Source organism: Symphalangus syndactylus, chromosome X, assembly GCF_028878055.3.
Source record: "Symphalangus syndactylus isolate Jambi chromosome X, NHGRI_mSymSyn1-v2.1_pri, whole genome shotgun sequence".
Lineage (NCBI taxonomy): Eukaryota > Metazoa > Chordata > Mammalia > Primates > Hylobatidae > Symphalangus > Symphalangus syndactylus.
The window spans coordinates 139,674,274-139,693,943 of NC_072447.2; the positions used below are offsets into that span (position 1 = coordinate 139,674,274).

A 19,670-nucleotide genomic window follows, 5' to 3' on the forward strand; every position below is an offset into this window, starting at 1 on the left:
AATTAAAATAGCTCTCAGCAGAGAGAAGAGCTGGAAAGGGAATGGGAAGGGCAGGTCATCTTCCCTGAAGTCAGGAGGTCTCTTCCCTGAAGTCAGGCCATCTCTCTCTCTCTACTGACTGAGTCTGGGGTCTTTATAGGTACAGGATGTGGGCAGGGCAGGCCGTAGGTAGTATTGGAAAAGGCAACACTCAATTGGTTAAAAGGCATTATTCAGAAAGAACCAATCAGGAGAGAGCAGGCAAACAGGAATAGAAGTTCTCACTCTGGGCCCCGGGTTTCAGGCTGTTTTGGGTTTGAAGGTGGGGTTTCACCAGGGACCTGCCCCTATCTGCCTAGGCATTTGGCTGCCTCCAGTCACTATCATTATAATGGAATATTACTTAGTCATAAAAATGAATGAAGTAGCAATACAGGCTACATCATGAATGAACCTTTAAAGCATTATGTTAAAAAGACAGACACAAAAGATCACCACTGTATGATTCCATTTTTATTTATTATCCGGAACAGGCAAATCCATAGAGACAGAAAGTACATTAGTGGTTGCCAGGGGCTCAGGGGGAGGGGAGAATGAGGGATTTCTTTCAGGGTTTCTTCATAGGATGTTATTTGGTACAGGGTTTCTAAAGTTGATTGCAGCGATGCTGGCACATGTCTGTGAGTATACTAAAAATCTGAATTGTACCCTTTAAGTGGGCTAATTGTACGATGTGTAAATTATATCTCAATAAAGCTGTTTACATATATATTTACATATATATATTTAAATAAGAGATGGAATCAACATCACCAATACCCTCATATAGCCAAGACAATTTTTTAAGATAAAGAGAACAAATTTTACTCATAAGATATGAAGTCATACTGTAAAGCTATAATAATTAAATAAGTGTGGTGCTGATTTGGGATTAGGTGAGCAAATCACTAGTGCCCAGAAACTAACCCATGCATTTGTGGAAATTTGGTTTGTAATATTTCAAATCAATAGAGAAAGAAGACTGACTCCTTGATAAATGAGACTGAGACAATTTGCTATCTATCTGGAAAAAGGTAAATTTCTACCTCCTACCACACACATACACAAATTTCGGAAGGGATGGATTAAATATTTATATGTATAAAACCCAACTAAAATTGTATTTAAAGAACATGTAAGAGAATATGTTTTTCACCTTGAGGTAAGGAATAGCTCTCTAAAAAGAACCAAAACAAACAAACAAAAAAGCAACCAAAATCATAAACAGTAGCCTTCCTTAAATTGCGTCCCAGAATTAGGCAGATTTACTAAAGTGAACACTGCCAACCCTTTAATGACGAGTGCACCCACCCTCCAGTTCCTGGGAGTGCTGCTGCTAACAGCTTATAACTGCACCCGTCTCCATAGAATTGCACTGAGCTGTTGGGAAATACCTTGTTCTATTAGTTTTCTATTGATGCAGCAACAAATTGCTACAATCTTAGTGACTTAAAAAAAAAAAAAACATACGTATTATCTTACAGTTCTGTAGAAGTCCAACATGGGTCTTTCTGGGCTAAAATTAAGACAGAGGATACAGCAACTAGGTGCCATCTTGGAAGCAGAGATCAAGCCCTCACCATGTCAGAGGCGTTTGAACCAAAGCAACTCCATCTTGAATAGGAGTAGGGTAAAATAAGGCTGAGACCTACTGGGCTGCATTCCCAAGAGGTTAAGGCATTCTTAGTCACAGGATGAGATAAGCGGTTGGCACAAGATACAGGTCATAAAGACCTTCCTGATAAAACAGTTTGCAGTAAAGAAGCTGGCTAAAACCCACCACAACCAAGATGGCAATGAAACTGACCTCCGGTCATCCTCACTGCTACACACCCACCAACACCATGACAGTTTACAAATGCCAAAGCAACATCGGGAAGTTACCCTCTATGGTCTAAAAAGGGGAGGCATGAATAATTTACCCCTTGTTTAGCATATAATCAAGAAATAACCATAAAAATGGGCAGTGCCCTCGGGGCTGCCCTGCCTATGGAGTAGCCATTCTTTTATTCCTTTACTTTCTTCATAAACTTGCTTTCACTTTGCTCTATGGATTCACCTCGAATTCTTTCTTGCACGAGATCCAAGAACCCTCTCTTGGGGTCTGGATCGGGACTCATTTCCAGTAACAACCAGACACCAAACCTGTCCATTCCTTGATCTTGGATTTTCCAGATTCTGGAACCATGAGAAATAAATCTCTGTTGTTTATAAATTACCTAGTCTGTGGTATTTCATTATAACAGCACAGACTAAGACACCAGGTTACCATTACCATTGTGTTAGCTAATTGGCTTTATCCAAGGGAAAAATAAACCTCTCATATCTTTATGACAGGAGGTGATTCTGACACTTGGAGTAAGATGGCGACCAAAGTTAGGCTGCTACCCTCCCACAGGAACTGGGAAATGAGGGTGCTTTCTCCCTTGATATTTACATTTCAAAGAGATGACTCTTAGGTCCATTGTTGAGAAAGACATTTGTGGGTCACAAAGATGGCAAAAGACGTACTTAGTCTGCAAAAGGATTTATGTACATTTAAAAGAGAGGAGAAAGTACTTACAATTATAAGTTTTCTCAAGTAAATGTTCTGGAAAAAAAGGAGGGGAGAGAAATCTCATACCTTATTTTCAATGGGGGTAATTAAGCCTCTCATTGTTAATTTGTATCTGTCCTTACAATCTCCTGCCTGTGTTACTATAAAATAGTAACGTGCACATTTTTTTAGTTATCTTTATTCTGGTTTTTTTCCCTTTCTCTGGGCAGTTGTAGCCATCTAAAATCAGCAAATCTGTAGTAAAATACAAAGCAAAGCAATTATTAGAAGCATGATAGAACATCAGAATTACTAAATTTGTAGAAAGTGAATTTTTTAGAAATTTTTATCTGCCTTGGGGAAATAACCTTTGAATATATTATACTAATGCTGAATAGTTAAATCAGATTTTTAAAAGATATTTGAAATACACTTTTATTCTGATTCTAAACAAAAAGGAATGGCAATGATAGTAACAAACAAAATTTCCCCACTGAACAACATAAGGATGTTTTACATACTCATACCAAATCTCTATGCCAGTTAGGCACAACTGAATATTGTGATGTGACAGTAGCAGCCTTACATTTGAAACTCAAGAAGAAATCAACTGCATTCCCAAACAGCTAAATATGCAGGTCCAAACAATGAAGGTATTTTTTAAACTGTCACATTCACTCCAAAGCCCATTCATCTCCTTCAGCATCCCACAGATGGAGTACATGTTGCCTTTAGCTAGATAATAAAGTGGCACACACAGTGCACCACTTGACATCACAGAACTGCTGCCTATAAAACTAAACTTTTGACACTGGGCTCCAGCTTCATTCTCACAGGTCATCATCCTCATCTGGGACAGCAGTTGTCTAAGCAACCTCTAAATCACGCTCATACTACCCTGCCAAATTTGGGTCCATGACAACCTCTGGTGAGGCAAGAGCAGGCATGGCAACACATTCCAAGTTAGGGTCTCCAATGAGCTGTCTAGCAAGCCAGAGGAAGGGCTTTTCAAAGTTGTAGTTACTTTTTGGCATTTATGGCAGAAATGTCATAATACTGAAGATTCTTCTTTCAGTAGAAGACAGTAGATTTTTCCTTCACTTTCCCATCCTTAATATCCATTTTGTTGCCATACAACATGAGGATGTTTTCACATATTCATACCAGATCTCTATGCCAGTTAGGCACATTCTTGTAAATAACTCAAGATGTTACATCAAACGTTATAATGGCACACTGGGCTTGAATATAATAGCCATTTCTCAGTATACCAAATTTCTCCTGGCCAGCTGTATCTCATACAGTGAACTTAATAAATCCTCTGTTGGTGTGGAATACAAGGTGATAAACTTCAACACCTAAGGTGGCTACACACTTCTCAAATTCACTGGTCAAATGACATTTCATGAATGCAGTTTTTCCAGTACCACCATCGCCAACCAATACCAATTTGAACTGGACTTGGGGCTCTCCTTGGGCAGCCACCACCATTATGTTCCTTCCAGAAGTGTCTCTGTTTTTATCCAGCTGAGGCTGAAAAGATGGCAGAAGCCCAGAGACTTGATTAGCAATGAAAAAATGTTTTAGTCATACATTAATTTTATAAATTGTTGTGATGTCTTTATTACTTGCACTTTCAAATAATTAACTATGGAGCATTATTTTGTAGTTCCTCATGAAGTCTTGCCCAATCCAGGCCTATAGAGTAGCTTAACTCAGGACCCTGCTAATTTCAAATTTTAATTAACAGTTTTTCTTTGATGCCCCAATAAATTTCTCCCGAGTTTCCATCAATTACATGAGTAACATCACATTTACATGGTAATTTAGGCCGTTCAGTGATTGCCTCATCTTCCTAAATAACTTTGTTTTAAGATGAGAAGTAGAAAGAAATCCATGGCTATCAACTAGTTAAAAGTCTTACGAGGCACTGACTTTAGAGTACGGATTGAACTCCTAGTGTTTAATGTGCACAACTTTAATTTGCTTTGTGTTTGGTTTTTGGTTTTTTGTTCGTTTTTTTTTTTTTTTTTTTTTTTTTTTTTTTTTTTTTTGAGACAAGGTCTCACTCTGTCGCCCAGGCTGGAGTGCAGTGGCATGATCATAGCTCACTGAAACCTCAAACTCCTGGGTTCAAGCAATTCTCCCACCTCAACCTCCCAAGTAGCTGGGACTATAGGCACACACCACCACACCCAGCTAATTTTTGTATTTTTGTAGGGATGAGGCCTCGCTGTGTTGCCCAGGCTGGTCTTAAACTCCTGGGCTCAAGCGATCCACCTGCCTTGGCCTCCCAAAGGGCTGGCATTACAGGTTTGAGCCACCATGTCCAGCCAACTTTAGTGTTTTAAGCCTTAAGGAAAAATCCATCTTATGGGCCATTTTTTCCATTGGTCTAAATAGTTATATAATTAAAACAGTCAGCTAAATCTCTATAAATAACAGGCATCCACCTTTGTTTATCCACCCATACTGGAGAAAACCTGCCTCCCAATGTTAGTAGTGACACTATATCTGTCTTTTGTAGTTGCTAGTAATCTGTAGGTGCCAGATTTCTGTTCATCTGTTAATTAGATATTTTTCTTTTCTATGTCATTCTCTCAATCAAGCCAGTTAATAAAATATTGTTGTGTCGGCCGGGCGCGGTGGCTCAAGCCTGTAATCCCAGCACTTTGGGAGGCCGAGGCGGGCGGATCACGAGGTCAGGAGATCGAGACCATCCTGGCTAACACGGTGAAACCCCGTCTCTACTAAAAATACAAAAAATTAGCTGGGCGTGGTGGCGGGCGCCTGTAATCCCAGCTACTCAGGAGGCTGAGGCAGGAGAATGGCATGAACCCGAGAGGTGGAGCTTGCAGTGAGCCGAGATCGTGCCAGTGCACTCCAGCCTGGGGGACAGAGAAAGACTCCGTCTCAAAAAAAAAATAAATAAATAAAAATAAAAAATAAAATATTGTTGTGTTAAAGTTAGAACTTGAGTACCTGGATGCATACTAATTACTTTAACTTTGTTATTATCAAAAATTACTAATGAGGATGATCTCAGTTGTACTCAGCCAGTAATCCAGAGCATATCCACAACGGGAGTACAATTTAGAGCTCATTGGAAATATGTGGTTGGAGGAACCATTACTGGGAATGCAGAAATTTGGTGTAATAATAATGTTTGCTTTCCAATAAATGTGATTCTTTATTGTGGTGATTCAAATAACCTCTGCCTGAGTAGTACTATGAAAATAGCAATCATTTTTTTAGAATACATCTTTTTGAGGCAAGAGAATCATTAGAACCTGGGAGGCGGAGGTTGCAGTGACCGAGATCATGCCATTGCACTCCAACACTCCAGTCTGGGGGACAGAGTGATACCGAGTCTCAAAAAAAATTTTTTAAAAATAAAGAATACCTCTTTTCAGTTGAGTTCAGTACCATTATCCATTACTCTAGCGAAGTTCTTTGTGGGAACTGTCTAGTCCTCCTGCGGTGCTGGCTTCACATAGAAAGCATGAATCCAGCTATGGTTCTCCTTCACTTTGATAGCAGTATGAGTGATCAGCAGCACCTGAAAGGGTCTCTCCCAATGGAGTGACAACCTGTCTTTCCTTTGAAATACCTTTATGTGGATGAAGTCTCCTATTCTATAAGGGTGGCAGACTGACTCAGGCAAGTCCTTATGACTGTAAGTCTCAGGGTTTCTAGGGAAAAGAGAAGGCCTTTTAACTATTGAACATGTTTATGAGAGGATTCAGTTAAATTGGGAACAGAACATGGTCTCAGACCCAAGTTCATAGGCCTGCCAACCATAAGTTCAAAGGGAGAGATACTATGCTTGCCTGCTTGCAGGGGTCACTCTAATTTTTGATAAGGTTAGTGGCAAAGCTCTAAGCCATTTTAACATGTTAGATTACTAAATCTTGGCCAAGCAGTTTTTTAAGAGTTTGATTCATTCACTCTACTTGTCCAAAGGACTCAGGCTTATAGGAATCTGCATACATTTGGCATAATTCCTGGGCAACAGTAGAAGTAAAATGACTTCCTCTGTCCTACTCAATGTGCTCTGGTATCCCAGAAGTGGAAATTGTGAGTTTTTTTTTTTTTTTTTTTGAGACGGAGTCTCGCTCTGTCACCCAGGCTGGAGTGCAGTGGCGCAATCTCGGCTCACTGCAAGCTCCGCCTCCCGGGTTCACGCTGTTCTCCTGCCTCAGCCTCTCCGAGCAGCTGGGACTACAGGCGCCCGCCACCACGCCCGGATAATTTTTTGCATTTTTAGTAGAGACGGGGTTTCACCGTGGTCTCGATCTCCTGACCTCGTGATCCGCCCGCCTCGGCCTCCCAAAGTGCTGGGATTACAAGCGTGAGCCACCGCGCCCAGCCGAAATTGTGAGTTTTAAGAGAACCTTTACCACTGCCTGAACATCAGCTTTTTATTTTTATTTTATTTTAAGTTCTAGGATACATATGCAGAACGTGCATGTTTGTTACATAGGTATACACATGCCATGGTGGTTTGCTGTACCTATCAACCCATCATCTAGGTTTTAAGCCCTGAATGCATTAGGTATTTGTCCTAATGCTCTCTCTCCCCTTGCCCCCCACCCCCCCAACAGATCCCACTGTGTGATGTTCCCCTCCCTGTGTCCACGTGTTCTCATTGTTCAACTCCCGCTTATGAGTGAGAACATGTGGTGTTTGGTTTTCTGTTCCAAACATCAGCTTTTTAAATTTTATTTGATTGTGGTAAGAACATTTAACAAGAGATCTACCCTCTTAACAAATTTTTGAGAGTACAATATAGTATTACTGGTTATAGGCACAATGTTGTACAGTAGACTTTTAGAGTTTATTCATCTTGCTTAACTGAAGATCAGCTTTTGAAGACAGAAAGATTTCAGGCCATCCAAATGTCACACATACCAAAACTAGACAATATCGCTTACCGAAATCTAACTGCCACCACGTTCCTGGTAAAGCTGGTTAGAGATAACTTCCTGTGCTTATATTTGGAGTGGCCCGTAAAGAATAGCACATCAATAGCATACATTACATAGCATATCTCTTTAATATGTTGTGAATAACTTTATCTTTTTGGTAGGCCTAGTAGGGGTCTAATGCCTTTAAAATTCGTCTTTTGTTCAGATCATTTTGTCGATGACACAACACCACTAACCAAGCAAATTGGGACTGAAGTATAGGAATTACTGTTAGGTAATTCCCACAGTCCAATCAAATTTCTTTTAGCTCCTTTTTCAATTCATTTGCTCATTTATTTTTGTGAAGCACATTTTAAAAAATGAACAAAAGCTTCTTGTTGTATTAAAAATAGAGCTTCTAAGTTTGGAGCCAGCCATGTTTTAGAAGCAGCTTTTGGCAGGGCGCGGTGGCTCACGTCTATAATCCCAGCACTTTGGGAGGCTGAGGCAGGCGGATCACCTGAGGTCAGGAGTTCGAGACCAGCCTGGCCAACATGGCGAAACCCTGTCTCTACTAAAAGTACAAAAATTAGCTGGGTGTGATGGCACATGCCTGTAGTCCCAGCTACTCAGAAGGCTGAGGCGGAAGAATCGCTTGAACCCAGGAGGCGGAGGTTGCAGTGAGCCAAGATCGTGCCATTGCACTCCAGCCTGGGTGACACAGAAAGACTTCATCTAAAAAATAAAAATAAAAAATAAATAAAAGCAGCTTTTACAGCTCTATCAGCAAAATGAATTACTAGTATCTGAGAAAGCAGATGTAAAGTCCCTAACAAATCAGCTATCAATTTTCCATGTGATTTTTTTAGTTGTTATTGAAGTCAAAAATCCTCTATTTAAAAAAATGTTCTCTGTTGCATGACAGACATCAAACATATGTTTATTATGTATATAGTTTTATGTTTATTTTTAGTCCAGAACTAATAATTGCAGTTCTACTAACTGGTATTAACTCATCTGCTTATGCAGACTTAATTGCAGATAAAGCATAAGCTTCCAAAGCTGCATGATAAGTCACTGCAGCTAGGAAGCTTTTTGAGTGGCCACTTTTAGCCATACTACATTACCAATTGATAAACATTATTATATCATCATTTTGAACAGGAATATTACATAAATCACATCAGATTTTTCAAACTTTGGACATTTCAAAGCTAAGAGAGAGGCTATCCCCAATTTCCGTTGTTCAAAAGCCTCTTCAGATTCTAGGGACCAAACCAGAAGATCTGAAGGATTATCATGTAGTTGCTCCATCAGAGGTTTTGCCCACTCTGCAAAACCTGGAATCTACTCTCTTTAATACTGCATTAGTACCAAAACTGTGTCTAAGTCCATTTGGGCTGTGATAACAAAATGCCATAAACTGGGTAGCTTACAAACAACAGGCATTTATTAATCACTTTTTGGGAGGCTAGAAAGTACAAGATCAAGATGCTGGCAAATTCAGTGTCTGGTAAGGATTCACTTCCTCATAGACGGTGTCTTCTGGTTGCATCCTCACATGGTGGAAAGAGCCAGGAAGCTCTCTGAGGCCTCTTTTATAATGGCATTCATCCCATTCACTAGGGCAACACCCTAATCACCTCCAAAGGCCCCATTTCTAATACCATCACATTGGAGATTAGAGTTCAACATACGAATTGGGGAGAGAATAAGACATAAACATTCTAACCATAGCACTACATTCGGCTGTTAGATCTGCAAAATGAGATGACTCCTAGATTGTACCACTCTAAGGCCCACAGCTGAACACAGATGCCTTAAATAGTTTACTCAGAAAAGCAATGTTGCAATTTATCTAGTGAGGCCTTATGCCCTTGTGAAGCAAAGAATTGTAACAAATCCAAAGTGTTAGTTTTGCATTGCTCTTTAGTTTCTGAGGCTACCAGCAAAATCATCCATATTTTGAAAAATTATAGATCCTTCTGGTAAAACAAATTTATCTGTTTCTGTAAATGACTAGAGAAAACATTAGGGGAGTCTCAAAACCCTCGAGGAATTGTCTGCCATAAGTATCAGACTGCTTTATGAGCAAGTAAGAATTTAGACTTGTCTACTTATAAGAAAAGAAAGAGGGGGAAGGAAAAAAATAAGGAAGGAAAAAAGGGAAGTGGGGAAGGAGGGAAGGAAGGAAAGAAGGGAGGAAGGGAGGAAGAGAGGAAGAGAGGAAGACAGGAAGGGAGGAAGGGAATGAGGGAGGGAGGGAGGGAGAGAGAGAGGAAGGGAGGGCAGAACATAGAACATAGAACAATAAAAAAATTTTTTTCAGATAATGATACTGAGATCAGAATAGTTGCAAGATTAGGAACTACAGGTGTTAATGGGACAACAAATTAATTTACTTCTCTAAAATCAGTACAAATCTATATAGAGCTTATCCATCTTTATGAAATTTACCTTTCTTCTTTACTGGAAATGTGTGGGATTACTACAGGGTAAGTGCCCCTTTTTAATTATCCTTTTTCTTTTTTTTTTTTTTTTAGAGACAGGGTCTCACTCTGTTACCCAGGCTTGAGTGCAGTGGTGTGATCACGGCTCACTGTAACCTCAAACTCCAGGGTTCAGGTGATCCTCCCATCTCAGCCTCCCAAGTAGCTAGGACCACAGGCACCTGCCATCACGCCCAGCTAATTTTTTTTAATTTTTTGTAGAGACGAGGTCTCACCATGTTGGCCAGACTGGTCTCAAACTCCTAACCTCAACTGATCCTCCTAACTTGGCCTTCCAAAGCATGGGGATTACATGTTTTTCTAATTCTTTTATAACTGGTTTTATTATGTTTAATTGAGCTCTCAAAAAAGGATATTGTTGACACATGGCCATGGCTCATCTTTTTGGTAAGCTATTTTTTATATCTCAAATTAATCCAGTATTGTCATTCCCTTTGATTAAATGCTCCTTCAAGTCTTTTGCTTACTTTTAAATTCAGTTGTCTGATTATTATTATCATTATTATGATTGAGTTGTAAGAGTTCTTAATGTATTCTGGATACAAGTCCTTTATCAGATATATGATTTGCAAATATTTTCTCCCAGTCTGTGGCTTGTCTTCTCATTTCCTCGATGGAATAATTTGAAATGCAAATTTTTTTTCATTTTTTATTAAGTTCAGTTTATTCATTTTTTCTATTATGGGTCATGCTTTTGGTGTTGTATCTAAGAATCTTTGCCTAACCCAAGGTCATGAATATTTTCTCCCATGTTTTATTCTAAAAGATTTATAGTTTTTTACTTCACATTTAAGTGACTTGTTTCAGCTTGTGGGGACTTTTCCAGCACAGTATCAGACCGCCACTCTCTGCAATACCCCTTTTCTTTCAGAAGTATATAGTATCCAAATCAGGTGCCTTTTCCCAAAAGGCTCCACAGATACTTCATCCACAGTACAGAATATAGTAGCTATTAAGTTGCACAGCAGGTCTCTCACCAGTAGGTTTATAGGAGATTCAGGAAAAATGAAGAACACATGTTCCTCAGTCAAAGGACCTATCTCTATGGGAATTACAGAGGAAAGGGGACAAGTAGAAGGCTGACCCAAAATATCCATAACCTGTATTAACCTGTCACCAGATGGGAAAAGTTACTGACACATTACAGTCCACTAGTTCTCACCTTTGTGATTCCCTCAATTTGTCAATTTTGAACCACTTGCCAAGTATTTCCTAGCTGAAAGTTTTGTTCTAGGCTCTCCTAATTCTCTTATCTTTGCAGTTTCTGCATCATCTAGAGTGTCCTTCTGCATTCCCTCTTCCAACACCCTGACTTCTTGCAATAACAACATACAGCCTCCCATCTTTCTTTCTTCCCTTTCTGGATTGGTCATTGTAGGATTATTCCCTTCAGTAAAGAGTTCTAACTAAGCAGAGAACACAGCAAACTTTAATCTCTTCTTTTCTTTTTTTGTTCTTAGATTATCCCAAAACTGAGTAGCTGCTGCTAAGATTTGAGTAATAGTTTGCCTTTGCCATCCTACTACCTTTTCCTTAGCTTGGGTTTGGACAGTCAGTGAGAGAGCTAAAATAAAGGTGGTTAGAGCCAGAGGGTAATTTTTATATGACCTTGGATCCATGCCAATAAACTTTTAGAATGCCTGAACAAGTCACTGATGGAAATCAATGAGGTACTCACCTGTCTTATGAGTAAACAGCTGCAATATCTTCCAGTTCCTCTTTACAAGAAAGGTTTCAAGGAACCTCTATCCTCAGATTATCCATATTTGTGAGGGATGGTGGATAGTCAGCTTCTCTTGACCACCATACCCCTGATGTGGTAATCTTCTGGACACCAACATCCTTGCTCCATCAAAGGATCAAAGTCTGCTCATTGCAAAATTCCATGCAGTAGCTGGTGCACATCTCCACACATGGGGCTGTAAACTGAAAACATGCTGCATAGTAGTACTGCAAATTTCTGGGGCACAGGGAAGAGAAGCCTTTAAATGAGTGAGAAAAGAATCTGAACCACCCAAGAGTCCTGGGTAGCTACTCAATGGCATCAGTTTTGCTGGCTATCCAAATCGGAAGGTCTGGTTTTCCTCACACTGAGACAATAAAAATGTAAATTACACAACACTTCAGTTCCAGTTTTGACATTCATAAGTTTTATACCTTGGTTGCCTGTCTTTTTCCAAGTGACAAGTGCAGCTACTCTCCATTCTGTTGCCTCATGGGAACACAGTCTGTCTTAGCCAATTTTTTGTTGCTGTAATTGAATACCACAGACTGAGTAATCTATAAAGAACAGAGGTTTATTTCGGGAGTCTAGGAAGTACAATATCAAGGTGCCAGCATCTGGTGAGGGCCTTCTTGCTGTGACATAACATGCTGGAAGGTATCACATGGCAAGAGAGTAAGAGCATGTCAGCTCAGGTCTCTCTTCCTCTTCTTATAAAGCCACCAGTCCCATCATGGGGGCCCCACCCTAATGAAATTATCTAATCCTAACTACCTCCCAAAGGCCCCACCTCCAAATACTATCAAACATGAATTTGGGGATTAAGTTTCCAACACATGAAATTTGGAGGACACATTCAAACCAAAGCACAGTCTTTTATCCAAGTTCTCAATCATCCCATGATCCTGTCTCTATTATTTCTGCCTTTCTAGTTGTGTGTTGTGTGGTGTGTAGATGATAAGACCTCCTGGAGGTGGAATCTGGTCTAAAACATAAAGTAGACTCAGGGCTAGGCCACCAGGCACACAAACTTGTATCCTCAAATAGAGCAGGTAGTTGTAGAAAGTTGTACCTTCATCTCCCTTTACAGGGAAATCTATTCACGAAGGGAGCCACCTCTAAAAGATCATCACCTCCCCCTTGCCTGGGAGCCACTACAGTCAGTTAGAAGCAAAGAAGGATAAGGACATGCAGGGGAAGCAGAGGGAGCAGGAACAGCAGAGAAAGGAGGAGAAGCTTTCCATGAAAGAGAAAGTGCCTTTAATTTTTGCATTTCCCCTCTTTTTTCTTTTCATCTGGCTATCCGAATCTTTTTTTTTTTTTTTTTTTTGGACGGAGTTTCGCTCTTGTTGCCCAGGCTGGAATGCAATGGCGCTATCTCGGCTCACCACAAGCTACAGGCATGCGCCACCATGCCTGGCTAATTTTGTATTTTTAGTAGAGACAGGGTTTCTCCATGTTGGTCAGGCTGGTCTCAAACTCCCACCCTCAGGTGAACTGCCTGCGTGGGCCTCACAAAATGCTGGGATTATAGGCGTGAGCCACCATGCCCAGCCTGTCTGAATCTTTTAGGCTAGTCAAGTAAAACAGTGGGAGTGGAGAAGACACAAAGAAATAGCCAGTTGTGATCAATTAGTTGTAAACACCACTGTACTTTGACCAGGCCTAGATCATTTTTAAGTCTCCTCTTAGAACAATATTTATCCCATAAATACCAGGAACTCATTCATTCAGGATGAAACCTCTCCAAGGATGTGTTACTCTATCCAAATCAAAAGACCCATCCTCCCACCACTACAGAACTGGATTTTCATGTGCATAACCATCACAAACGTGACAGATATTAACTATTTAAGAGAGAGACTTGAAGGCAACATTCCTGTCTTCCCATATTTTCCAACCATATGATGACCCTGATTGAATTTTGGAGTCTACATTACCCATGTTTATTTAATAGTAACATATTGAATTTGGACAGGTTGGATTGTCTAGGTAGTAGTCCCAAAAAAGAGAGCGCTAGAGGGAAGACTTTTTATAATTCCGGGTCTCCTACCTGATTGTTTTATGGTTACAGACTGTCAGTTGTCTGCTCATGTCAGGAGCTACCATGTATTTCCATGTTCTCATCACCAAAATTGTTGGGGAAATATAATTAAAAACAAAATCTTCTCCTAACCCAGAATTCCTCTCCACAATGGTAGTAGAGAAAGAACGTTTTATTATTGAGTCAGCATTAAACCAGAGCATGATGCACATTCCAAGTAACTCACTAAGAGATTGCAAAAACAGAAAGGAATCTCACCCCCTAATATAGCCAAGCAGATACCATTATTTACATGTTTTCAAGTAAATAAATAATGACTAGTCCTCAAGTAAGAAGACTTGGCAGCATTGTTTGTCACACATATTTCACCCAAACTTTACCTAGTAATTGAAGTGAACATCTGTGCTAGTTAATTGGTTTTATCTATAGGAAAAAATTATCATATCTTTATAACAGGAAATAGTTTTGCAATTTGGAGCAAGGTGCCCACCAAAGTTAGGTTTCTACACTCCCACAAAAACTGGGAAATGGGGTGCTACCTCACTTGATGTTTACATTTTTAAAAAATGGCTCCCAGGTCCTTGAGAAAGACATTTCTGGGTCATGAAGCTGATAAAAGGTCTATGTAGTCTTCAAAAGTCTTCATTGAAATTTCGATGAAATATATATACATATATGAAGAAAATATACTTGACCCTTGAACAATGTGGGGGCTAGAGGCGCTCCCTGTGCAGTTGAAAATCTGCATATAACTTTTGACTCTTCAAAAACATAATCACTAGTAGCCTACTGTTGACCAGAAGCCTTACTGATAACTCAGTCGATTAACATATTTTGTATGTTAAATGGTATTATATACTGTATTCTTACAACAAAGTAAGCTGGAGAAAAGAAAATGTTATGAAGAAAATCAAGATAAAAAATGTATTTGCTATTGATTAAGTGGATCATCATAAAAGTCTTTGGCCAGGCACAGTGGCTCATGCCTGTAATCCTAGCACTTTGGGAGGCCGAGGCAGGTGGATCACCTGAGGTCAGGAGTTCAAGACTAGCCTGGCCAACATGGCGAAACCCCGTCTCTACTAAAAATACAAAAATTAGCTGGGCATAGTGGCGCGTGCCTGTAATCCCAGCTACTCAGGAGGCTGAGGAAAGAGAATCACTTGAACCAGGTGGTGGAGGTTGCAGTGAGCCGAGATCGTGCCTCTGCACTCCAGCCTGTGCAACGGGAACGAGACTCCATCTCAAAAACAAACAAATAAATAAATAAATAAATAAATAAATGAAATAAAATAAAAGTCTGTCCTCATCTTCAGGTTGAGCAGGCTAAAGAGGAGAGGTTGGTCTTGCTGTCTCGGGGTGGCTGAGGTGGAAGAGGTGGAAGAGTAGTCAGGAGACACAGGCACACTTAGTGTAATTTTATGGAGATTAAACACATGATAATTTCTGTCTTTTTTGCTATTTAATTTCTCTAAAAATGTGCCTATACAGTACCAATTCTTCCACAGTTTGCTTTAGTTTCAGTGCATGCATCTTACAAGGGTACATGTCATAAAAGAAGTCAAAAGCAATCTCGAATAATCAGAACCCTTCTGCTAAATTGCCTAATGCCAATTTGTTTTCTCGCACCGCTTCTTCTACATCTTCTTCATCATTGTCTGGCACAGGTTCAGAAACGCTCATCTCTATCAGGTTGTCTTCTGTTCATTCCTCTGGTGTGGTGCTGATTAGCTCTTTAATTTCTCCAAAATCCATATCTTGAAACCCTTCCCCCACCACCACCACCATCTTTTTTTTCCACCTCCAAAATCTCTTTCATCATTTCCTTGATTGGCTCTGTTGTAAATCCTGTGAAGTCATGCACACCTGGACACAGTTTTCTCCAGCAGGAATTTATTGTTTTGGGCTTGAGGGTTTTCATGGCTTTTTCCATAACAACGATGGCTTCTTCAATGATGTAATCCTTCCAGACTTTCATGACATTCTGTCTATCAGAGTTCTCTTCCATAGCACTGACAATCTTTTCCACAGTGTACCATGTGTAATGAGCCTTAAAGGTCCTTATGGCTACCTGATCTAGAGGCTGGATTAGAGACATTGTGTTTGAGAACAAGGAGACCAATTCAAGTCCTTTGGTGTTGAACTCATAGGGATCTGGATGGCCAGGGGCATCATTCAATAAAAGGCAGTCCCTTACTGGCAAGGTACTTCCTGACTTCAGGGACAGAGCATCTATGGAACCAATCCAGAAACAGGGTTCTTGTTGTCCAAGCCTTCTAGTTATACAACCGGAAGACTGGCAGCTGGTGTTTATGTTTTCTCTTCAAGGCTCAGGGGTTAGCTGTTTTATAGATAAGAGCAGTTCTTATCATAAAACCAACTGCATTTGCACAAAACAGTAGAATTAGCCTGTCCCTTCCTGCTTAAAATCTTGGTGCTTGCTTCTCTTCCTTACTAACAAATGTCCTTTCTGGCATTCTTTTCCAGAATAGGGCACTTTAATCTGCATTAAAAACCTGTTCAGGCAGATATCTTTTCTCCACAATGATTGTCTTAATGACATCTAGAAACTTGTCTGCTGCCTCTTGATCAGCGGAAGCTGCTTCACCTGTTATCTTGACTTTTTTTTTTTTTGAGATGGAGTCTTGCTCTGTCGCTCAAGCTGGAGTGCAGTGTCATGATGTCAGCTCACTGCAACCTCCACCTCCTGGGTTCAAGCAATTCTCCTGTCTCAGCCTCCTGAGTAGTTGGGATTACAGGCATACACCACCAGGCCCAGATAATTTTTGTATCTGTAGTAGAGATGGGGTTTCACCATGTTGGCCAGGCTGGTCTCAAACTCCTGGCCTCAAGTGATCCGCCTGCCTCAGCCTCCCAAAATGCTGGGATTACAGGCATGAGCCACCGTGCCTGGCCTATCTTGGCTTTTTTTTTTGGGGACGGAGTCTCGCTCTGTTACCCAGGCTGGAATGCAGTGACGAGATCTCGGCTCACTGCAACCTCCACCTCCCAAGTTCAACTTCAGCCTCCTGACTAACTAGGAGTACAGGCATGCACCATCACGCCTAGCTAATTTTTGTATTTTTAGTAAAGACAGGGTTTCGCCATGTTGGCCAGGCTGGTCTCAAACTCCTGACCTCAAGTGATCCACCCGCCTCAGCCTCCCAAAGTGCTGTGAGCCACTGCACCTGGCCAAAAGCTGCATTTTCAATACAACATAAAAAGGTATTTTGCAAAATGTTCAAGGTTTTCATACCTACTGGCACAGCTGCGGCAACAACTTCATTAATTTAATTTCCTTTTCTTTTTTATAATAGTCCTTACACTGGATTTATTTATCTTGAAATGGTGGGCAACTAAATGTCGGGCGTGGTGGCTCACACCTGTAATCCCAGCACTTTGGGAGGCCAAGGCAGGCAGATCATGAGGTCAGGAGATCGAGACCATCCTGGCTAACACGGTGAAATCCCATCTCTACTAAAAACACAAAAAATTAGCCAGGCGCAGTGGTGGGCACCTGTTGTCCCAGCTACTTGGGAGGCTGAAGCAGGAGACTGGCATGAACCTGGGAGGCGGAGCTTTCAGTGAGCCGAGATTGCGCCACTGCACTCCAGCCTGGGCGACAGAGCGAGACTCCGTCTCAAAAAAGAGAAAGAAAAAGAAAAAGAAATAGTGGGCAACCACAGGTGCAAATCTCAATTTATGGTACATATCAAGCAATTCACCTTTTTTCTTCTAATGTCATGATTTTTATCTGCTTCTTAGGAGCACTTCCAGCATCACCAGTGGCACTTCATCCCATGGCGTTATTCAAGGTTTGTCCCACCATAGGTCCCATGGTGTTATTCAAGGTTGATGGTATTGCACTGAACACAATGAAAAACACATGAAAATTGTAAGAGATCACTTTTTATTGTGATATGCAATTTACTGGAGAGACAAACTACTCATGCAGAGATGATTAGTGTCCCATGCAGTTCTAAGCAGATGCCCACAACACCTGGGCTCACAACAATAGCAACAGAAGGTGGCTACAAAATTGTTACAGTAGTACAGTATATACTACAGTTAATTTCGTGCAGTTATGACTTAACATTGCATCTCTACTGTTGTTTATATTTATTTTGGACTGCAAATGTTGCTATATATGGTATATGTTTGTGTGTACATGTGAGATGCCACACTTTTAAACAACCAGATCTTGAGAGCACTCACTCGCTATTGTGAGAACAGTACCAGGGGGATGGTACTAAACCATTCATGAGAAATTCAACTCCATAATCTAGTCCCCTGCCACAGGGCCCCATCTCCAACATTGGGGATAACAACTGAACATGAGATTTGGTTGGGGACACAAATACAAACCATATCACCAGGCTCAGGAGCAAATCATAAGATAAGCTAAAATTCAGAGAAGGTTGAATTCTTCAGTTCCAGTGAGTCTCCTACACCAAAATCAGGGTCCCAGTAAAGAGTGGGACCCTAAGACTTGGAAGAAAGATTACTGAGTAGATGCATTTGGGAACCTTGAACCCCAAGATCCTCCCGAAACTTCTGGACATGCAGAAATGCTGCAATCCTCCTTTTAGAGGACAGCAGTCCCCCCGCCACCCCGCCCCAATTGAAGATCATGAAAGGAATTCAAATGAGGCATTGTCTGGGACAATGCCTGCCCTTCTCAGGATCTGCCCCCCTCCCTTCCCAGCAATTAGAACAATAACTATGGTCAAATTTCAACATAGGATAACGGGAGAAGTGCTGGACCTGCTGAGGGAGGAGAGGAATTATACACAAAAAGAGAGTCATTATATACACAAAAGGAGCTGCAGAACTTGGCTGATGTTTACCAGCAAAAACTGGAAGAGTATATCTGAGGATGCTGGATCTACAGGACAGATTACAAAACTGAATAGAGAAAAGTGTGTTAATATGGAGGTACTCTCCTGTGACACAGGATTCAGCACACTGGCAAGGGCCCCAGAGGCCAGTTTTGAAATGGTTTTAGGAAGGTAGAATAAAGCAGTGGTCCACACTAAATGAAGCAGCAATACTAGAACTTAGTGGTAGACTATAGAGGAACAGATCAAAAAGCTTAGAGAAGTGAACATGTTAGGATGGATTTATTACATGAGAGAAGAAGACCGACCAGTTGACTATGTTCATTGGAGGGGCCCAGAGTATAGTTCACTTACCAAAACAATAAGGAATGTGATAGTGAGGGGACACCAGCATTATGAAAAGCTTCAGCCGGGCGTGGTGGCTCAAGCCTGTAATCCCAGCACTTTGGAAGGCCAAGGAAGGCAGATTATTTGAAGTCAGGAGTTCGAGACCAGCCTGGCCAACATGGTGAAACCCTGTCTCTACAACAAATACAAAAATTAGCCAGGCATGGTGGCACATGCCTATAGTCCCAGCTACTTGTGAGGCTGAGGCAGGAGAATCACTTGAACCTGGGAGGCAGAGGTTGCAGGGAGCCGAGATTGCACCACTGCACTCCAGCCTGGGCAACAGTGAGACGCCGTCATAAATAAATAAATAAATAAATAAATAAATAAATAAATAAATGCAAGCTTCATAGTCGGCTGGGCATGTTGACTCATGCTTGTAATCCCAGCACTTTGAGAGGCCAAGATGGGTGGATCCTTTGAGCCCAGGAGTTCAAGACCAGCCTGGGAAACATAGGGAGATCCCATCTCTACAAAAAGAAGAAAAAAAGAAAAAAGAAAAAAAAAGAAAAGCTCCATAGTAGTAGCTGTCCTCTGTAAACCAGGGCTGATGATAGGAGATGCTCGTACAGAACTAGGCTCTCTAGTGCTAATGGAGGTGACAGGATTCTGAAATAGGGGAAACTAGGTGACAACACTTAACCATCAAAAGTGAATTGGTTATAAGTATATGCAGCAAGGTTGGAATGATACCAAGGGATGCCTCC

General features: G+C 40.9%; 1 pseudogene; it reads right to left on the bottom strand.

The window, feature by feature from the left end:
- Positions 1 to 474: 474 nt before the first annotated feature.
- On the bottom strand, positions 475 to 4,045 carry LOC129476315 (GTP-binding nuclear protein Ran-like; annotated as a pseudogene).
- Positions 4,046 to 19,670: the final 15,625 nt, after the last annotated feature.